This window comes from Panthera onca, chromosome B2 (assembly GCF_046562875.1).
Source record: "Panthera onca isolate mPanOnc1 chromosome B2, mPanOnc1 haplotype 2, whole genome shotgun sequence".
Taxonomy (NCBI): Eukaryota; Metazoa; Chordata; class Mammalia; order Carnivora; family Felidae; genus Panthera; species Panthera onca.
Window position 1 is genome coordinate 62,465,743 of NC_138343.1, and position 10,370 is coordinate 62,476,112.

Consider the following 10,370-nt stretch of genomic DNA (forward strand, 5'->3'; position numbering starts at 1 on the left):
TATCAAACACACACACACACACACACACAGAGAGAGAGAGAGAGAGAGAGAGAGAGAGAGAGAGAGAGAGAGGAGAAAGAAAGAGATTAGCTTGGAATTTAGAGTTCCAAGATAAAATCACAATAAAGCATAGAATTTCTTAAAAATATCTTTAAGTGATGCTTAGAAAGAGAAAAAAGCCACCTGACTTTGATAACTGCTTCCCTCTGCCCAACTAGGCAGCTTCATCAAATGGCTCAGGGGGCATAGTCACACTGGGATTCATCTCCACCGCTGCTGGATCATTACTGCTTCCCCAATTCTGTGCTTCGATTTAAGAGGATAGGAGACAACTCCATGAAAGGGGTGAGGTGTGAGAGAGTGTGTGGGTTAGTCTTTTTGCAGCCAATCCTGGAGAGCTTTTGTCTTTTCTCCCTGTGGGAGGAACAGCCTCCTTGTTTATTTGTTTTTCAGTCTGTTGCTTATAGTCAAAATCTGATAACCTTTCTTTCACAGATATGGATCCAAATATTCTCAATCAAGAGTGTGGGGTTGATTTGGTTTTGTTTTGGAAATCCAAAGCACATTAAAGAGGGGTTTTTTTTTGATAATTGTGTCTGCTTTGAATTCAAAAAAAATCCATTTTGGACTTTAAATTACTTTTTTGGTTCTGGTATCTATGGGCCCTTACTTGTAGCAAAGGTCACTCAATAGGCAAGGACATAAGAAAAAAATAGGGTCAGAGAATTTTTTAGTTATTAGTTCAAAATAATAATTTAATAAATAGATCTAGGTCTGAGATATAAGATCATTTTTTAACTCCCCAAATGATTCCAAATCACAGTCATATTTGAGACCCCTGATTTTCAGCATCTATTTTATGGCTATTATAGTGAGTAGCCATTTGAGTTCAAATAAGTGCCACTACCTAAGTAACACTGGGCAGGTCATTGCTTTAAATCTTAGTTTTCTCATCTATAAGATGAGAATATTTTATGTAAGTTCTATGTTTATTATTAGGAATGAATAAAATAATAAATATAAAAATCTTACCTCAGTCACTGGAACATTGTAAACAGATAGTAAAGATGGAGTTTGCAAATAATTATAACCATATATTAGAACATAATAGAGCAACTGGGTGGCTCAGTTGCACTTCTGGCTTCTGCTCAGGTCATTATCTCATGGCTCGTGAGGTCCAGCCCTGCACTGGGCTCTATGCTGACAGCTCAGAGCCTGGAAACCTGCTTAGGATTCTGTGTCTCCTTCTCTCTCTGCTCCTCTCCCACTCATGATCTGTCTCTCTCTCAAATAAATAAACATTAAAAAAAAGAGAACATAATATAAATTAATTATTTGTCACTGGTGATTCTACTTAAGGTACATAATATATCCCTGACAATCCTCCAGGATTATTTTGAGCATATATTCTTGGATTATTTGAGGCTCTATGTTACAGGCCTATTAAATTATTTAAGTACAGGTGACCTTTAAACAATGTAAAGGTTAGGAGCACCAACCTCCCTACACAGATAAAAATCTGCATATGAGTTTTGATTCTACAAAATCTTAACTATTAATAGCCTACTGTTGACCAAAAGCATTATCAACAACATAAATTGTCAATTAACACATATTTTGTATATTATATATATTATATACTCTATTCTTACAGTGAAGTAATCTAGAGAAAAGAGAAAAACATTATTAAGAAAATCATAAGAGAAAGAAAATATATTTACAGTACTACACTGTATTTATTGAAAGAAATCCACATAGAAGTATGCCAACACTATTCAAAACCATGTTGTTCAAGGATCAACTGTACTACATAAATAAAAAAAACATATTTTTCTTTTATTCATTCATCCATTTAAGCACTGTTCTGGGCACTGGGGATACAGCAGTGAGCAAGACATACAAGGCCCCTGACCCTAGAGAGTTTGTACTCTGGAGAGACAGAAAATAAACAAAAAAGCATTTATAATGTGATGCCAGTTAGTGGTTATTTTTATGAAAAAGTAAAGCTGGGAGGAGAGTAAGACAACTGTAAATTTGAGGGGTGGAGTATTTAGTGTACTTAAATGAGGAAGAAAGTTCTCTCAGTAAAGGTAATAGTTGAGGAGATATCTAAGGAAATAAGAGAGTAAATGATGGAAAATTCTGGGGGGGAAAGAAGTATCCCAAATAAGGGCATACAGGAGAAACGGCCCTGAGGAACACTGTGAACATATTCAAAAAGCAACAGGGAGACAATGTAGGCTACAGTTACACCAAGCAAAAGCAGAAGATGGTGAATGGCGAGGCCAGAGAGTGAGCAGGGACCAGGAATCTTACAAGATAGGTACTTGGGTCTTGTTTCTTTCACTTAGCACAATGTTTTCAAGGTTCATCCATATTGCAACATAAATCAGAATTCTGATGTACATTTTTAAAAAGCCCATTCTTGTTACTATGGTATAAACCCATAATAAGGGTGCAAAGGGGGAAACAGAACAAAGAGAGAGAATGCTGTACCCTGATGAGAGATAATAGAGGCTTCATCCAGGATGATAGCTGAGAAGGGACCAGATTCATGATTAATCTATCTAGATTGATCTAGAAAGATTTACCTATGTGTTTGTATATATAGAGAGATATGTATTTCTACTATGTGTAAATGTGGGTGTGTGACTTGAATAGCCAACCATGGTACATCTGGGCCAGGCTGTTGGCAAAGCTAGGATTGATTTTCAGTGATATTCTACTTCGGCTGCTGTCCCAGCTTCCAGCTCTCAAACTTCACATACCTTCAAGCATCGGCCAGAGTCCATGAAACAAGTTGTAACGATAATTTTAAAATGCTGTCAGTGAGAGCATTTACCTTGGGAAAATGTGGAACCTCCCTAGATGACTGACAGTACTCAATTGGATGTTTAATTCAGGTTTGTTTAAAACATCAGTCTCGGGAGGAGCCAAGATGGCAGAATAGCATGGAAGTTTTTTTGTGTCTCATGTCCATGAAATACAGCCAGATCAACACTAAACCATCCTGCACACCTAGAAAACTGATCTGAGGATTAACACAACAATCTGCACAACTGAACCACAGAACTCAGCAGGTACACGGCATGGAAAGGTGAACTGGGGGAGAGAGAAGCCACAGAGGGCAGGGAGCTGTTTTTGCTTGTGGAGAGAGGATGGAGATAGAGGGGGTAGGGTGAGAATACAGGAAAAGCAGCTGGAGAAAAAGTGGAAAAGTGGAAACAGCCACAGGGACTGAACTAAAAAGGGAGAAAGGAGAGGGTTTAAATTCCATTAAGACTCTATAAACAGGGGGAGTTCAGAGCCTGAAACTCTGCAGCTTGATACCTGGTGGTGCTCTGGTGAGAAGGGCGAATCCCCAGGAACTGAATGAAGTCCAAGGGTCTTCAGGCCACAAGGGGAGAGGCAGTTCCCCTGCTGGGAGGACATCTGGTAGAGGCAGTGTGACCCACCCCCCATAGGCAAAAGCCCCAGGGGACCCAGGAGAACAACCACATTTGCTGCTGCTGGAAAAATTTCCTTGGGGGTGGAGCCTGGTGCCAGATGTGTGTTGTGATTTTCCATAATCCCTGAAACACTGCTGTTTTCTCTGGGGTGGACTGGTGAGTTCAAGTTTCACATGAATTTCTCTGGGGTAGACTCGCACCCAGCCACAGTCTCTGGGCATCAGCAGCAGCACGGTCTTGCGAGCATTCCTGGGTATGGCCGGCAATCAGCCATTGCTCAGTGAGACCCTCCTGCTGAGGGGCAGAACAGGTCAAAGCTGCAGTCCCTCAGAAATAAGGGGTCAGGAAACACAGCCGCATCTGAGATAGAAATCAGGAAGGATGTGCTGCCTGGGACTTGGTCACAGACAGTATAAAAGCCGGGAGTGGATGGAAGCCAAAGACAAAGGACAGGTGCATGATTGCTAATAGGGAAGAACAGAGTTCTGATACTAGAGACTAGGTAGCTGGGTATATGCCATTTTCACCCCTCCCACGCATGCACATACACACCTACAAGCGCCACAACAATCCACCCCAGTGAGCTAAGCAGCTCCATCTAGTGGAGATTGGAACGGTTACACTAAGCCCCTCCAGCTGGCCCAGACTCACTCTTCAGATCACAAATGTCCCTGCCTGCTTAGATTACGGACTATAGAGCAATCCATAGTTTGACTCCTAGGGGAAAACGAAATAATTTCAATCGTATTTCAGTCTGTTCACTGGTAAATCTATTCAATTTTCGTTTTTTTTTTTTCTATTTTTTGTTTCTTTTCTTTTTCTTGAATACAGAAAGAAAAAAACATTTATTTTCAATTTTTATTAAAAATATTTCTCTTTAATTTTTTCTACTGTATTGTTTACTTTTGTGTAATTTTTTTTTCAAATTCTATTTTACTTCCATCATTTCATCTTATTCTATTTCAGTGTATTCATTTTTTCAAATTTTCAAATGATTTCTTTTTTTTCTTTCTTTCCCTTTTTTCTCTAATCTATCAAGTCGCTTTCAACACCCACCAAAACACACCTAGGATCTAGCATCATTTATATGATTTATGTGTGTGTGTGTTGTTGTTGTTTTTAATTTCTTAATTTTAATTTTTTAATTTTAATATTTTTACTTTTATTTTTTTACCTCATTAATTCATTTTCTCCCTTCAAAATGATGAAACGAAGGAATTCACCCCAAAAGAAAGAGCAAGAAGAAACGACAGCCAGGGTCTTAACCAACACAGATACAGGCAAAATGTCTGAACAAGAATTTAGAATCATGATAATAAGAATACTAGCTGGAGTCAAAGATAGATTAGAATCCCTTTCTGCCAAGATAAAAGAAGTAAAAAATAGCCAGAATGAAATTTAAAATGCTATAACTAAGCTGCAATCACGGATGGATGCAGCAGTGGCAAGGATGGATGAGGCAGAACAGAGAATCAGCAATATAGAGGACAAACTTATAGAGAAAAATCAAACAGAAAAAAAGAGGGAGACTAAGGCAAAAGAGCATGATTTAAGAATTAGAGAAATCAGTGACTCGTTAAAAAGGAGCAACATCAGAATCATAGAGGTCCCAGAAGAGGAAGAGAGAGAAAAAGGGGTAGAAGTGTTATGTGAGCAACTCATAACAGAAAACTTTCCTAACCTAGGGAAAGACACAGACATCAAACTACAGGAAGCACAGAGGACTCCCACTAGATTCAATAAAAACCAACAATCAACAAGGCATATCATAGTCAGATTCACAAAATACTCAGGCAAGGAAAGAATCATGAAAGTGGCAAGGGGAAAAAAGTCCTTATCCTACAAGGGAAGACAAACCAGGTTTGCAGCAGACCTATCCACAGAAACTTGGCAGCCAGAAGGAGTGGCAGTAATATTCTATGTACTGAACCAGAAAAATATGCAGTCAAGAATTTTTCATCCAGCAAGGCTGTGATCAAAATAGAAGGAGAGATTAAAATTTTCCCAAACAAAAATTAAAGGATTTCATGACCACTAAACCAGCCCTGCAAGAATTTTTAAGGGGGACTCTGTGAGGGGAGAAAAGATGAAAAAATACATACATACATACATACATACATACATACATACATACCAAAAGCAACAAAGACTAGAAAGGACCAGGGGCACCTGGGTGGCTCAGTCAGTTAAGCGGCCGACTTCGGCTCAGGTCATGATCTCACGGTCCGCGAGTTCGAGCCCCGCGTCGGGCTCTGTGCTGACAGCTCAGAGCCTGGAGCCCGTTTCAGATTCTGTGTCTCCCTCTCTCTCTGCCCCTCCCCTGTTCATGCTCTGTCTCTCTCTGTCTCAAAAATAAATACATATTTAAAAAAAAAAAAAAGACTAGAAAGGACCAGAGAACACACCAGAAACTCCAACTCTATAAGAAACATAATGACAATAAATTCATATCTTTCAGTACTCACTCTAAATGTCAATGCACTCAATGCTCCAATCAAAAGACATAAGGTAACAGAATGGATAAGAAAACAAGATCCATCTATATGCTGTTTACAAGACACCTTCATATTGAAAGTGAGGAGATGGAGAACCATCTATCATGCTAATGGTCAACAAAAGAAAGCTGGAATAGCCATACTCATATCAGACAATCTAGACTTTAAAAAAAAGACTGTAACAAGAGATGAAGAAGGGCATTATATCATAATTAAGGAGTCTATCCACCAACAAGACGTAACAATTATAAACATTTATGCTCCAAATGTGAGAGCACCCAAATATATGTCAATTAATTAAAAACATAAACTCACTGATAATAATACTGTAATAGTAGGGGACTTCAACACCCCACTTACAACAATGGACAGATCATCTAATCAGAAAATCAATGAGGAAAAAATGGCTTTGTATGACACACTGGACCAGATGGACTTAACTGATATATTCAGAACATTTCATCCTAAAGCAGAGGAATATACATTCTTCTCCAGTGCACATGGAACCTTCTCCAGAATAGACCACATACTGGGACACATCAGCCCTCAACAAGTATAAAAAGATCGAGATCATACCGTGAATATTTTCACATCATGCTATGTAACTTGAAATCAACCACAAGAAAAAATTTGGAAAGGTAACAAATACTTGGAGACTGAAGAACACCCACTAAAGAATGAATGGGCTAACCAAGAAGTTAAAGAGGAAATTAAAAAGTATATGGAAGCCAATAAAAATGATAACACCACAACCCAAAACCTCTGGGATGTAGCAAAGGCAGTCATAAGAGGAAAGTATATAGCAATCCAGGCCTTCCTGAAGAAGGAAGAAAGGTCTCAGATAACACAACCTAACCTTACACTTTAAAGAGCTGGAAAAAGAACAGCAAATAAAACCCCAAAACAGCAGAAGACAGGAAATAATAAAGATTAGAGCAGAAACTAATGCTATCGAAACCAAAAATACAGATCAATGAAACCAGAAGCTGGTTCTTTGAAAGAATTAACAAAATGGATAAACCATTAGCCAGTTTGATCAAAAAGAAAAAGGAAAGGACCCAAATAAATGAAATCAAGAATGAAAGGGGAGAGGTCACGGGGCGCCTGGGTGGCGCAGTCGGTTAAGCGTCCGACTTCAGCCAGGTCACGATCTCACGGTCCGTGAGTTCGAGCCCCGCGTCAGGCTCTGGGCTGATGGCTCAGAGCCTGGAGCCTGTTTCCGATTCTGTGTCTCCCTCTCTCTCTGTCCCTCCCCCGTTCATGCTCTGTCTCTCTCTGTCCCACAAATAAATAAAAAAAAAAAAAAAAAAAAAAAAAAAAGAAAGGGGAGAGGTCACAACCAACACAGCAGAAATAAAAACAGTAATAAGAGAATACTATCAGCAATTATACACCAATAAAATGGGCAATCTGGAAGAAACAGACAAATTCCTAGAAACATATAAACTACCAAAACTGAAACAGAAAGAAATAGAAAACTTGAACAGACCTATAACCAGTACAGAAATCGAATGAATAATCAAAAATCTCCCAAAAAACAAGAGTCCAGGGTCAATGGCTTTCCAGGGGAATTCTACCAAACATTTAAGGAAGAGTTAACACCTGTTCTCTTGAAGCTGTTCCAAAAAAATAGAAATGGAAGGAAAACTTCCAAACTCTATGAAGCCAGTGTTACCTTGATTCCAAAGCCAGACAAAGACCCCACTACAAAGGAGAACTGTAGACAAATTTGCCTGATGAACATGGATGCAAAAATCCTCAACAAGTCAACTGGATCCAACAATACATTAAAAAAGTTATTCATCATGACCTAGTGGGATTTATACCTGGGATGCAGGGCTGGTTCAATATCCACAAAACAATCAGTGTGATTCATCACATCAATAAAAGAAAGGACAAGAACCATATGATCCTCTCAATAGATGCAGAGAAAGCATTTGACAAAATACAGCATCCTTTCTTGATCAAAACCCTCAAGAAAGTAGGGATAGAAGGAGCATACCTCAAGATCATAAAAGTCATATATGAATGACCCAACGCTAATATCATCCTCAATGGGGAAAAACTGGGAGCTTTCCCCCTAAGGTCAGGAATGAGACAGGGATGTCCACTCTCACCACTGTTATTCAACATAGTATTGGAAGTCTTAGGCTCAGCCATCAGACAACACAAAGAAATAAATAAAGGCATCCAAATCATCCAGGAGGAGATCAAACTTTCACCCTTCGCAGATGACATGATATTTTATATGGAAAACCCAAAAGATTCCACCAAAATACTGCTAGAACTGATTCATGAATTCAGCAAAGTTGCAGGATATAAAATCAGTGCACAGAAGTTGGTTGTGTTCCTATGTACCAACAATGAAACAACATAAAGAGAAATCAAGAAAGTGATCCCATTTACAATTACACCAAAACCATAAAATACCTAGGAATAAATCTAACCAAAGAGGTGAAAAATCTATAGACTGAAAACTATAGAAAGCTTTTGAAAGAAATTGAAAAAGACACAAAAAAATGGAAAAATATTCCTTGCTCCTGGATAGGAAGAACAAATATTGCTAAAATGTTGGCACTACCCAAAGCAATCTACATATTCAATGCAATCCCTATAAATATAACACCAGCATTCTTCACAGAGCTAGAACAAATAAACCTATAATTGGAAAACAGGAGCCAGAAAAGACCCTGAATAGCCAAAATGATCTTGAAAAAGAAAACCAAAGCAGGAGGTATCACAATCCTAGACTTCAAGCTGAACTACAAAGCTGTAATCACCAAGACAGTATGGTTCTTAGCACAAAAACAGACACTGAGATCAATGGAACAGAATAGAGAACCCAGAAATGGACCCACAAACATATGGCCAACTAGTCTTTGACAAAGCAGGAAAGAGTATCCAATGGAATAAAGACAGTCTCTTCAGCAAGTGGTGCTGGGAAAACCAGACAGCAACATGCAGAAGAATGAACCTGGACCACTTTCTTACACCATACACAAAAATAAATTCAAAATTGATGAAAGACCTAAATGTAAGACAGGAAGCCATCAAACTCCTTGAGGAGAAAGCAGGCAAAACCTCTTTGATCTTGGCTGCAGCAACTTCTTAGTCAACACGTCTCCAGAGGCAAGGGAAACAAAAGCAAAAATGAACTACTGGGACCTCATCAAAATAAAAATCTTCTGCAGCGCAAAGGAAACAATTGGCAAAACTAAAAGGCAACCGACAGAATGGGAGAAGATATTTGCAAATGACATATCAGATAAAGGGTTAGTATCTAAAATCTATAAAGAACTTCTCAAACTCAACACCCAAAAAACAAATAATCCAGTGAAGAAATGGGAAAAAGACATGAATAGACACTTCTCCAAAGAAGACATCCAGATGGCCAACCAACACATGAAAAAATGCACAACATCATTCATCATCAGGGAAATAAAAATCAAAACCACAATGAGATACCATTTCACACCTATCAGAATGGCTAACATTAACAACTCAGGCAACAACAGATGTTGGTGAGGATGGGGAGAAAGAGGATCTCTTTTGCACTGCTGGTGGGAATGCATGCTGGTGCAACCACTCTAGACAATAGTGTAGAGGTTCCTCAAAAAATTAAAAATAGAACTACCCTACAACCCAGCAATTACACTACTATGTATTTATCCAAGGGATATAGGCATACTGTTTCAAAGGGGCACATGCATCCCAATGTTTATAGCAGCACTATCAACAATAGCCAAAGTATGGAAAGAGGCCAAATGTCCATTGACAGATGAATGGATAAAGAAGAAGATGTATATATATACAATGGAGTATTACTCAGCAATCAAAAAGAATGAAATCTTGCCATTTGCAACTATATGGGTGGAAATAGAGGGTATTATGCTAAGTGAAATTAGTCAGAGAAAGACAAGTATCATATGACTTAACTCATGAGGACTTTAAGACATATAACAGATGAACTTAAGGGAAGGGAAGCAAAAAATAATATAAAAACAGGGAGGGGGACAAAACATAAGAGGCTCTTAAATATGGAGAACAAACAGAGGGTTACTAGATGGATTATGGGAGGGGGGATGGGCTAAATGGGTAAAGGGCATTAGGAAATCTACTCCTGAAATCATTGTTGCACTATTTGCTAACTAAGTTGGATATAAATTAAAAAATCAAAATAAAATTTTTTAATTGTGGAAAACAAAAACAAAACAACAAAACAAAACATCAGTCTCATCTCTTTATTTAGACAGAATTTATGGCACAAACCCTTCTCTGCTCACCTCTCAATGAGTATTTCTTGATTACCAAAGTTAAAAATTATGAGACATGGGGCACCTGGGTGGCTCAGTCGGTTGAGCGTCCGACTTGGGCTCAGGTCATGATCTCACGGTTCATGAGTTTGAGCCCCGCGTTGGGCTGTGTG